The sequence below is a fragment of the Acomys russatus genome, chromosome 14 (assembly GCF_903995435.1).
Source record: "Acomys russatus chromosome 14, mAcoRus1.1, whole genome shotgun sequence".
NCBI lineage: Eukaryota > Metazoa > Chordata > Mammalia > Rodentia > Muridae > Acomys > Acomys russatus.
This window is the reverse complement of record NC_067150.1, coordinates 30,092,367-30,104,290: the sequence shown is the minus strand read 5'-3', so window position 1 is coordinate 30,104,290 and position 11,924 is coordinate 30,092,367. Positions and strand designations below refer to the sequence as shown.

At 41.5% G+C, this 11,924-nt stretch overlaps 1 pseudogene; it reads right to left on the bottom strand.

Moving 5' to 3' along the window:
• Window positions 1-340: 340 nt before the first annotated feature.
• On the bottom strand, window positions 341-1,506 carry LOC127198778 (60S ribosomal protein L6-like; annotated as a pseudogene).
• Between the last annotated feature and the right edge of the window lie 10,418 nt (window positions 1,507-11,924).

Below are 11,924 nucleotides of genomic sequence, written 5' to 3'. Positions count from 1 at the left end.
TGCAGCAGACGACAGGTACAGCAGCCCACGGAGTATGTGTGCTATCAAAGACACCTTACTAACCTGCAAGCAGGGAGGCTGACCAAAACCACATTTCTGCAAATATTATTTTAGAGCTTGTGCTGGAACTTGTTAGGGTGATGCTGGCCCAAGTTTGGGCATATTGAATCAAGTTCTTTGTGTTAAAAGAAATGTCACAAGGCTGTGGTCTGTAAGTCTTATGTATTCTCACTAAAATTCTACTAAAATTCCCACTAAAATTGCTACCTATATGCTAACATGCCTACCCCCCCCTTTTTTTTTTTAATGTAAGAAGCTGTTTAACTAGGTTGTGAGCAATTTAGAACACCAGTTTGTGAGGATACATCCAGTTTGTCAGGGAGACTGAGATTGCAGGTAGCCCTGCAGCTGAGGAACGGCTTGGATCTTTAGCAAAATCTGCGACTCCACAGTGTTCTGATCAGCCTAGTGCTGCTCTATAATCTTGCATTTCTCCTGTGTCAAAGATTGGGCCCTCCTGGTACCTGGGCTTGCACAGCTGCTGCTTCTTGAGGTAGCATCAGTCAGGTGTTTGGCGATTTTAACCTTGCTGATACCAGCTTTTGTAAATGTGGTGAGACAAAGTTCTGGTGTGTTCTGCACAGAGGAACTCTGTTGAGGGCAAGAGACCCAGTCACAAGAAGCAAGCTGCTTCCCAGCTAATTCAGGAAAACCACTCTCTTGCCCTTGTGGCACCCAGTGAGGATGTTCAGGATGGTCCCAGGAGTGATGCTGGCACGCAGCTTTCTCACGTGCTGACTGAAGGGCTTTTTGCCATGGCTCAGCAGCTTCCGAGGCACATCTTCAGTATGATAATACCTAGACATTTTTCTTTTTTAATTAATTAATTTGGATTACATCTCCATTGTTATCCCCTCTCTTGTATCCTCCTGTTCCTCCCCTCCTTCCCACTTTCACCCTCCCCTAAGTCTGAGACAGAAGGGGACCTCCTTCCCCACCATATGGTCACTATCTATCAAGTCTCATCCTGGTGATCTGCTTATCCTTTCTCCAAGTGCCACCAGGCCTACCCACCAAGGGCTTCAAATATGGGGCACTAGAGCTCATGTCAGAGTCAGTCCCCACTCTCCACACAACTGTGGAGAATGTCCTGTCCATTGGCTAGATCTAAGTAGGAAGCTAGACATTTTTCAACGCTTCACCCTCTGGTTACCACCATTCTTGTCACCACCTACTACTTTTGTAACCATAGCAAGGATCTCCTTTTTCTTCTTTTCAACCTTGGACTTTGCGGCTGAGTGTTTCCTTTTATGCGAGGCCTTTCTGGAATACGTTGCAGATTGGGAGTACTGCCAATTCCCCTAACCAGGACAGGATTCCATCTGCAGTGGGGCTTCCCCTTCTTGAGCTTTTTAACCTTAGGTTCACCCTTTTTGGCTGCACCAGTATCTGGGGTGCAGATTTCTTCTCCTTTGTGTCAGGCTTCTCCACGTTTTCACCCTCCATCTTGCAAGATAGGAAAGAGACATTCCTCTCTTTTCGTTTAATTAAAAATGAGGAACTAGGAAGGGGTGGTGAGGTGGGTGTGGGGCGTTGTATTCAAAAATGGCTGCTTCCTGCTGACTTGGGGGCAAAGACAACTTGGGGAAACCCTGAGAGAATGGGGGGTGGAAGAACAGGCTGCTGAAGGTCTAGGAGATCTGATCTGAGAACACTTGTGGCTGGGAGGGAAACTGCAGGTCAGGTATCACTCAGTCTTTGAGGTTAGACGGGACCATCTGTGGGTGGATGTAGGAAACCTGTACCTGCAGGATACTGGTGTGTGTGTGTGTGTGTGTGTATGTATGTATGTATGTATGTATGTATGTATGTATGTATGTATGTATGTTAGGGAGAAAATTCCTTTAGGTGTACATTTGAAACTTGTGAGAGCAGAAGAGAGGTTTGGAGAGAAGAAGAAAAAAGGCTTGATCATAGAAACCTCTTTACATTTACCTGATTGTTAGCAGTAATTAAAATGTCCCATTTTGAATCTGTTATCTAAGGGATATTGAGGCCAAATTTGGAAGCCTTTAATGCAGGCATAGGGATTTGAATTTTTCCAGAAGGCACCCCAGAGGGGAACCTGGAGGGATGGGTGAATGGACTGCCCCATGGGGAGAGGAGGAGTCAGAGACCTGTCAAGGCACGCCATGAGTGAGGTTTGACTCAGGGAAATTGGTGCAATCTGTTCCAGCAGCTCTTCAGCACTGGTTAGAAATCAAGGCATAGCCCAGGCAGATACAGTCACCTACTACTAGGGTTTCGAGTATGTGCGAGAGGGGGAGCTTTCCTTTTTAACTGAAACTTCTGCATCCTTATCTAATTATTTACTATGAGACACAGGTGATTGCTGTGAGTAGTCACTGTCCTTTAGCTAAAAGAATGGTAAACGGGTGCATCTGAGACCTGCTTCTTAAGACTGATAACAAGGCGAACTGCATGTAATCCTGACAGTAGCAACTATAGGAATGAGACTTAAGGTCTGGTCCCCTGCATATGAAGGGGACTGAAAAGATAATCTGAAGCCGCCCTCGTGACAGAAGTTGGCAGTGTGACCGTGGGAGCTGAGTATGAGGTTAAAACAGACCAGCAGTGTTACCCTGGGCTCAGTGAGGGCGCTGAATCCAGGAGCCATCTGTCCTCTGCCAGACCAAGGAGCTCGAAGGCTGAAAGTGTCTGTGGCATTTGTGCTAGTCGAGCCTCCCATGGCTGGGCACAGAGAACAAGCCTGCATGGGAGCATTTTGACTTCCAGAGGCCAGTCTGCCAGTAGGCACGGCGTAGCTTGTTGAGGCAGCTATGGAACCATTGTCCCCTCCTGGCTGCATTCGAAACAGGTCCCTGGCAGAGTTGACTCAGGCTGGACCTCGGTGGGAGGGGCATATCTCTAGAATTAATATATCCCAACTTAAAACTATCTTTGGAATTACCCATTTTCAGAGTCAGCAATACAATAGAACATTATAAAACAATTTTAACACTGCATTTGAATTTATTATATCAAACCCATTGCCCAGGAAGCCTATAGGCAAGCCCTGACCAGGCTGTTGACGGGAGGAGAAACAGCATTCATTCATTCTTGCATCTAGGAGCTAGTAAAGACATACGCAGTTAGACATACACTTTAAATTATCTTGTTTATCTGAATAGGCTTTTATTACCTTGAAATAAAAACATTTGAATCAAGGTTGTGTGTGTGTGTGTGTGTGTGTGTGTGTGTGTGTGTACATTTCTAAAAATACAGCTTTTAATTTATATAAAAATGCATACCAATTTGAAATGAGACTTGTTGCTTTCTTAGTCTGAAAGGAGATCAAAGGTTTTTTTTGTTTTGTTTTTGTTTTTGTTTTTTTGGTTTTTTTTTGAGAGTAGAAAAGAAATCAGAAAAGATTTTTTTATTTTGTAAGAGTTGGAAAGCAGAGTCTTAGAGATAAGAGCAGAGCTTAGGTATTTGGGAAGTTAGAGTATAGTTTAGGTATCTGAGAATCATTTTTCTGTAAGAATTTGGAAATGTGGCATGCCAATTTTTGGCTTTAAATGAGGCCAGGTTTTTTGTAGTAATTAAATTGAAGAAGGGGGAAGGAAAGAGTGCATGCTTGGAATCCTGCAGGCCAGCTGCCTGAGTGGGGAGGGGAAAGCTGGGTCCACATGTAGAAGTTGGAGACAGAACCATGTGGGAGAATCTCTAACTAGAATTTAGGATTAAATTTGACAAGTGGTCCAGGCATACCTGTAAAAGTGGTGGAAGCGCAGGGTGGGTGGGGCAGTGGCTGCTGCGAAGGCGGCCAGGTGAACTTGTTACTCTGATGAGGTGTGGGGCCACTTGTTCGGGAGTGATCAATTCCTGGCTTGGTCTATAGCCAGTGGTGGGAGCAGCGGTTTTGGTTTTTTGGTTTTACGTAAAACCAAGTTTTGGAGTGAGAAAAAGGCATAGGAAAGTTTTTTTTTATGTTCCCCCCATCGCTTGGGCAGTGTGATGAAACGTGGGTGAGTGAAGAGAGGAGCAAGTCAGTTGCAAGCCCAACCCAGTGGCATCCCAGAGGGGGACTAGAAATGAGTTGGCACAAACTGGTCAAGTGCATCATCACATGGTTTGCCAGGGCCCAGGGCAGACACCTGAGCAGCACAATTTCACCTGGCACCAGGATTTTCGGCATGCGAGATAAAGGGAAAGAAAACTGTGCCAATAGGAGAAGGAAGTCTTACCCAGGGAATGTGTACCCAGTCAGAGTGGCTTGTTGCGGGTGGCATGGCAAGTTGAACAGATTCCAGCCTATCCAGACAGATACTGCCAAAAGAGCCCCACCAGTTTCTGCACCAACATGTTGTAATGTTTAAAAATACAAATGCCATGCAACAAGTATGGTATAAGATTTATTGTGGAAGTGGGAAGGAGCAACCCAGGGGGACAGAGGGAAAGAAGCCAAGGGAGACAGACAGACAAAGTAAGAGAGCGCAAGGACATTTGGCTTGCCTTTTATTCATTGGTAGGTGATGACATCAGGTTGCTAAGCAACCTAGAAGTGGGCCGCCTATATGCTAACACTAAGGATATTTTCTAGTTCGATCCATCTGCCTGCAAGATGCCCTTTTTTTTAATAGCTGAGTAGTATTCCATTGTGTAAATGTACCATGTTTTCTTTATCCAATCTTGGGGTGAGGAACATCTAGGTTGTTTCCATTTTCTAGCTATCATGAATAAAGCTTCTATGAACATAGTTCAGCAAGTATCCTTGTGGTATGGTGGAACATCTACCAGATATTTTTTTAATTCCTTAAAAAATATTTATTTTTATGCATGTACAACTGCATACCAGAAGAGGGCATCAAATCACTTTGTATGTGGTTGTGGCCACCATGTGATTGCTGGGATTTGAACTCAGGACCCCTGGAAGAACAGACAGTGCTCTTAACCACTGAGCCATCTCTCCAGCCCCAGATGACTTTGTAATCTGTTTAGGAGTACCCAGTGGCCATCTCAATTCTTATGTTCTAGAGTACCCTAAATTGAAGACATCTTGAGAGCTCATTCCAGAACAGTTTCTTTTCCCACTTAGTTGTTCAAGATACAATCCTAGGGGCTATTTTTAAGTCTCCTCTGCACCTTCATTTTAGGCAAATTTTCAATTAAAAATTACTATTGTGTGTTTACGGCTTGATGTAAATGTGAGTCACATTCCTTGGAGTGTGTGTGGAGGTCAGAGTCACTGTCATCATTAGCTTCATTTGTCACCTTGATCTACCTAAGAAAAGGGAAGCTCAATTGAGGAACTGCTTCCATCAGATAGATAGGCCTGTGGGTGTCTGAGGGGAATTTTCTGTTTTGCTAATTGATGTAGGAGGGCCCAGCCCATTGTGAGTGATGCTCTTCATGAGCAAGCCAGAGGAGGCAGGCCATGTAAGCAACATTCCTCCGTGGTCTCTGTTTCAGTTCCTGATTTAGGTTCCTGCCTTAGCCTCCCTCAATGATGGATGGACCATCCCCTTCCTCTAGCTGGGTTGCCTCTCCCAATTGGCCCCAGTGAGGGAGGATGTGTTTAGTTCTGCTGCAATTGGAGGTGGCAGCGTGGGTTGATATACCTTGGGGTCCTCCCCTTCTCTGAGAAGGAGGAGGAATGGGGCAGCGGGGTGTGAGGATGGGACTTGGAGGAAAGGAGGGAAGGGGCTCAGATCAGGGTGTAAAGAGACCAAATAAACCCTTTCCTTCCCTAAGTTGCTTTTGGCTACTGTTTATCACAGCAATGGAGAGCCAAATTAGAATAGCAGGTTGTCTCCTTTACAGTTCCCTTGAGTTCCAGGAACCAAACTCAAGTTTCCAGGCTTGTGCCGCAAATACCTTGACTTTCTTGGCCTTCTTGCCCTCTTAGATCCTTTTGATAAGGCAGATTGGGGCAGTTTTATATTAAACTTTTCTATTCTAGTCTTGTTACCATCATTTAGCTTAGGCCTTTGCCATTTCTTAATGGGTCTTTTAATTGACTTCCAGTGTCCACCTCCCACTTTGCCCGATCTAGGAAACTGACTTCCTGGCTCTAACTTTTCTATTTCATTTTAATTAATCTTTCACAATATAGTCACACAGACTGTTATTTATAGATGCCTATTTAACTGATTGATCAGTTACAAGAATTCATTTCAATAAATTTTTCAATGCAAAATATCAAATGCACAGGTATAGATAGCATAAAGATCAAAGTTACTGTTCCATATTCTATTTCCTCAGCCTTTTCTTTTCTCCAGACATAGCTACTATCAACAATTTAAAGCTCATCAGTCTAGACCATTTAATTTGCATACACAAATTATTATTGGATTATATATCACCTGTATTTTTATATAATGACATTGTATATCAATTGCTCAGTTTACTTTTTAAACTTCATATATAAGGCTGTGATGATAATAAACTTATTTTTATGTGTGCTAGAGGTGCAAAAGTTTAGGTATAGTATCACTCTCTTGGAGATGTTTCTAACTTCTTGTGTCTCTGACTTCTTTTACATTTACCCACTGGAACCCAGTAGCAGGACTGTGCTCCAAACCCACCCCTGCTCCAGATTATGACAAACAGAAATGCCTGTAGGCATTGTCAAAGTGCCTGGGAGATAATTTATCCATAGACTTAAAAAAAAATTATTTATTTATTTTATATATCTGAATGTACACCAGAAGAGGACATCAGATCACATTGTAGATGGTTGTGAGCCACCATGTGGTTGCTGGAAGAGCAGATAGTGCTCTTAACCTCTGAGCCGTCTCTCCAGCTCCCGTAGACAACTTTTAAAAGGAAAAAAATTCTTAAAAATGAACATGGGGACTTAAATAAGAACTATGAAGAAGTCATTCTGTTTTTTGTAATGTATGATGAAAACCTTATAAAATGTTTGAAACAAAATGTTGGGCTATATGAATGTACCACCTGGTTAAATTCTTGTAGAATTATTTAAACACTAGAAATACACAGATAGGCTGGGGATATTAGTAGAGTGATTCTGGGAGTCTAACTTCAGCTATAACCAAGTGAGCACTGGTCTGATGATGAATTCTTTTGTGTGTTTGTGCTGGGAAACCCATGCGTGCAAGGCAGTGTTTTATTGTGGGGCTCTACCCCTCTCCCAACAATTAATTCTTATAGTAATTGATTGTGTTGATTTGGTTTAGATGCTGTCTGTAGGTCACCAGGAATACCAGGCATTCCTGGTTCCTGTAAACTTAATGCTGAGGAGTAGGAAGTCATCCTGCCAGTGGTTTTCTTGGACGTTTTTTCTTTCTCTTCTTTTTAGGCAAGGCTGACATCAGTGTAAGTATTTGGAAAGTGGGTTATAATGGAACAAGGCAAAACTGGCACAGTGAACAATGGATTTGCTCTATTGTTAGACCGTGAGTTAGCCCATTTAATTTCAGTTAGGAGACTTCTAGTGTATGAGTGAATTAACTTACCTAGTTTGTGGTCTGTACTCTTCCTGGCCTTTGGGACAAGAGCTTAAAGAAAGCATTTACTTTGGTTCATGATTTTGAAAGGTTCATTCCATAGTTTCTGGTCCTGGGTACTTGGGCAGACTATCACTGTGGCAGCAATGTGTGAAGAAGGGGATGTTCAAGTCATGGTAGACAGAAAGAGAGGAAGAGACCCAGTATAACCTTCAAAATCACACTCTCAGTGGGCTGCTTCTTCCAGCCATGCCCTACCCTCTAAACTTTCTAAAGCCTACCAAAATAGCACCAATAGCTGGGGACCAGTAGGTGAACATATGAGGGAGGGAGGGTGCACATTTCATATTCCAAGCATACCAGATTTGATAATTTTTCCTATTTACTGTGTTACCTTTTTACTCTGATAGTGTCCATTTGTATACAAGTATTAATGTAGTCCAATTCATTTTTTCTAATGGTAACTATATTTTTCATATCATATTCAAGAAATTGCCAAACTAGTATTAAATAGCTCCTCTTCTAGACATTCTATAGTTTGCTTTCTCATGTTTACTTCTCTTGATCTGATTCATGTTGATTCATTTTTTGTAGATAGTGTAGCTAATAAGGTTTGAGCTTCCAGTTTTTTGTATGTGAATAGCCATTTTTCCAATTCTATTTGTTGAAGAGATTGTCTTTTCCCCCATTGAATGGTCTTGGCTTCCTTAGCTAGGGCATTTGACCATCTGTAGCAGGGCTTATTTATAGTCTTGGGTGATTTGTTTATTTTAATTTTTAAGATTTATTTATTTAAAAAAAGATTTATTTATTTATTTATTTATTTATTTATTTATTCATTCATTATACAATGTTCTGCCTGTATGTACACCTGCATACTAGAAGAGGGCACCCAATCTCATCATAGATGGTCATGAGCCACTATGTGGTTGCTGGGAATTGAACTTAGGACCTCTGGAAGAGCAGCCAGTGCTCTTAAATGCTGAGCCATCCTCCAGCCCCTATTTATAGCCATGTAGTTAATAAACATATTATCTTTGCTTTACTATTTCTGTGTTAAGATCCTGATCTATTTTATGTGCTTTGGCTGGGATATAACTCGGTAGTAGAATGTTTGCATAAGGCTTTATCCCCACCACCCCAAAAAGAAAATGTATGTGATTGATTCCTTAACATTGATCTCAGCCAGCAGCGTCATAGCTCAAATTTGAATAAAATTTGTCTTCCATGTGTTTTCTCTAAGACACATAACAACCCCCACCCCATTGTGCGCACAGATGGATCATGTGCTAGGAATTGAATCCACACCACAACCTTTTTTGCTTAGGAGTAATAATATATTAGCAATATACTGGGCGGAGGAGAGTCATCTTAACCAGAGAAATTACCAACAAAAGCACAAAAACACATCAAGTTTGTCACCAAGTAGACTGCAGAAAGGAAGCTTGTTCATATGAGAGCTGAAACAGAGTCCCAGCTGGCAGCATGCATTTTTGTCCCTCAATTCTTCATGTCTCTGCTTGTGTGCAAAGGACTACATAAGCTCTTTAATGTTGAGGTTACATACAGATTTGGATGAGTTAGAGAAGCTTGTTAACATGATGATGAGTACAAATAATAAAGATCGGCTAAATGTGCAATTTAACACTTGTGAGTATTCATCACAGTCACTAAGAGAATATTTTCATCACCTCCAAAAAGTCCTGTTGCCAGGAGCAGTCTAGTTCCTTAGTCTCCTCTCTAGTACTAAAGAGCAATAACTTAAAATAAAGAATTTAAAACTATTTTTTCTTTTTAAAAGTTAGAAATTATTGCCCAACTAACAAAATGATCAGGTCGGTGCACCACCCAACCAGACTTTTTCTGATGATATAGTAGGGACTCAGCCCCAGTTTCTTCCATGCCATCCCAGACAGACACATCAAGAGGGTTCACAGAGCTCTTAGCAGTTTTGTCTCATTTTGTAATTGGACTTTGTAGCAGGTCAATGAAGCGTCTCCATGGGGAGTGAGCACTGAACACCACACAGTACTGGCATTTCATTCTGGAGTGGATCAGGAAGAAGACAAAAAAGAGGTATGCAGTGGTGATGCTTCTGAATTCTGCGTATGAGTGGAAGCAGTTCACTAGTCTAACTCGTTAAAACAGCAGAGGTTCTGGGACTGGAGAGATGGCTCTGCGGGTGCTGCCCTTTGAGAGAACCTGAGTTCAGCTTCCAGCCCCTGCCTGGGGCCTCAGCCATCTATAGCTCTCAGGTGATCTGATGCCGCCTTCTGGCCTCTGCAGGCACTGTATGTACCCTTAGTACACAGCCACACGTTCATGGAAAATACTTTGCCAACGTGCACCAGAGATATGAAAGATTTGAGTAACCCAAATGCGTGGGACTCCCTTTGTTTGGCTCTCATATCACAAACAAGCATCCTTTTGCAATCTACTTGGTGCCATATTTAGTGGTTTTTGTGCTTTTTAAAAAGTTGGTGATTTCTGTAGTTAAGATCCACCCCCCAACATACAGTATTCTGCTGCTACACTCTCACTCCTAAGCATAGGAAGGTTGTAGTGTGGATTGAATTCCTAGTACAAGGGGAGAGAAGCCGGAGTCTGTTATGTGCCTTACAGAGAAAATACATGTTAGATAAAATAAAAATGAATAAATATTAAAGGAAAAAAAAATGCACTGGAGACAATGGCTCAGTAGTTAAGACCACTGATTGCTCTTCCAAAGGATCTGGGTTCAATTCCCACATGGTGGCTCACAATTATCTATAACTGCAGTCCTACAGGATCCAGCACCCTCTGAGCACTGTACATACATGCTGCATAGACATACCAGGCAGGCAAAAACATTCATATATATAAAACTAATTTTTTTTTTTTTAAATAGAAAAGAAAAACCAAGCTGGGCGTGGTGGTACACACCTTTAATCCCAGCACTCAAGGAGGCAGAGGCAGGTGGATCTCTGTGAGTTCGAGGCCAGCCTGGTCTACAAAGTGAGTCCAGGAGAGCCAAGGCTACACAGAGAAATCTTGTCTCGAAAAACCAAAACAACAACAAAAAAGACCAGAAACATTCCAAAGATGTTAAGTCATAATATGCTTAATTTCTCTTACCTGCTCCTGAGATTTAAGGTGTATTTATGTGAAATTAAAGATTTGACCCAAGTGAATTTCTCCAGCTGTACACATTTGCCTCTATAACTTACATAAAGAAATACTTTAAATATACGGCTTCCCTTCCCCACTCAATGAAAAGGTAGTTTAAATTAACAGTTGTAAATCCTGGCCATGTGCCAGTGTCAAAGGAGAAACATTTTTCTGATGCATCTTCAATAATAAGAGTCATTCTTCAGATTAAGATTCCTTTTACCAAAGTGTATGTGTAGATATGTCATCCCTTTGGGCAGCCTATGTCCTTGAAAGAGAGCAAGTTAATCCCGAGGGATAAACAGATCATGCACAGTATAGTAGCCCTCGCTTTTATTACGCTCATTGTGTTTATGAGCATGATACCCTGCTATACTTCATCCCTTCTGCACTTCTCCCCATCATGTGTGGCTAGGCTTGGAGTGTGCTTTTGTGGTGTGAGTTTAGTCTTTACAAGTTAAATGGGCTATTGTTCTATTATGAAATGACTGCCTTTCTCTCTGTGCGGCTCTGCTTTTATGATACTGCTTGAGAGCACACAGTAAATATAGTATGTACCTTATTGTGTCAAATATAACAATTTCCGAGGTACTGTTGACAAGTGGACTATACTAAGGGCAAACAGATACAGTTTTTTCTTCAGATCATATTAACTGTTTCAGTTTTTACTAAGGGTAAACTAAATTTTTACTTTCACTGGTTTGTCTATTAACAAAATAGCTATGTATATTCTTATTGTATATACTGTTGTCTATATAGAAGAAAGTTAATGATTTTATCACATGTAACCTCATTATCTGACAGTTTTCTTCTCTCTAGAATAAGAATATTGTCCTTCTTTGCAAAGTTGTCTGTGGATGGGCTGGATAATTTTAAGTTCTTTCCTTTAGCGTCAAAAGCAATATCTGAGACATAGGAGGCTTTTCATGGATATTGAGAGAGAACAAGTAAAAGAACAAAACAGACAAAGGGAACAAAAGAAGAGAATGGAAAAGTAAGTTCTTTGATTTTCATTCTGAGTTTTAAATGATCAGTTAAGCTAATGTAATGCTTGCTAAGACTAAGGGCTAGAAATCATCAGGTTTGGGCTCGAGGTATAGCTCAGTGGTAAAACACATGCTTAGTGTTCATAGCACCCTAGGTTCAGTCCCCAGCCACTGCACCACTCACTACCCCAAAAGAGGAAAAGAAATAGGAGGAGGAGAAGGACGATGAGCAATAATCACGTAGTAGTTTTGTGGTTTTGCCTTTTGAGCCTGGAAATAATCACTTTTGATCTAGATAAAGTACTAAAGATATAGGTAA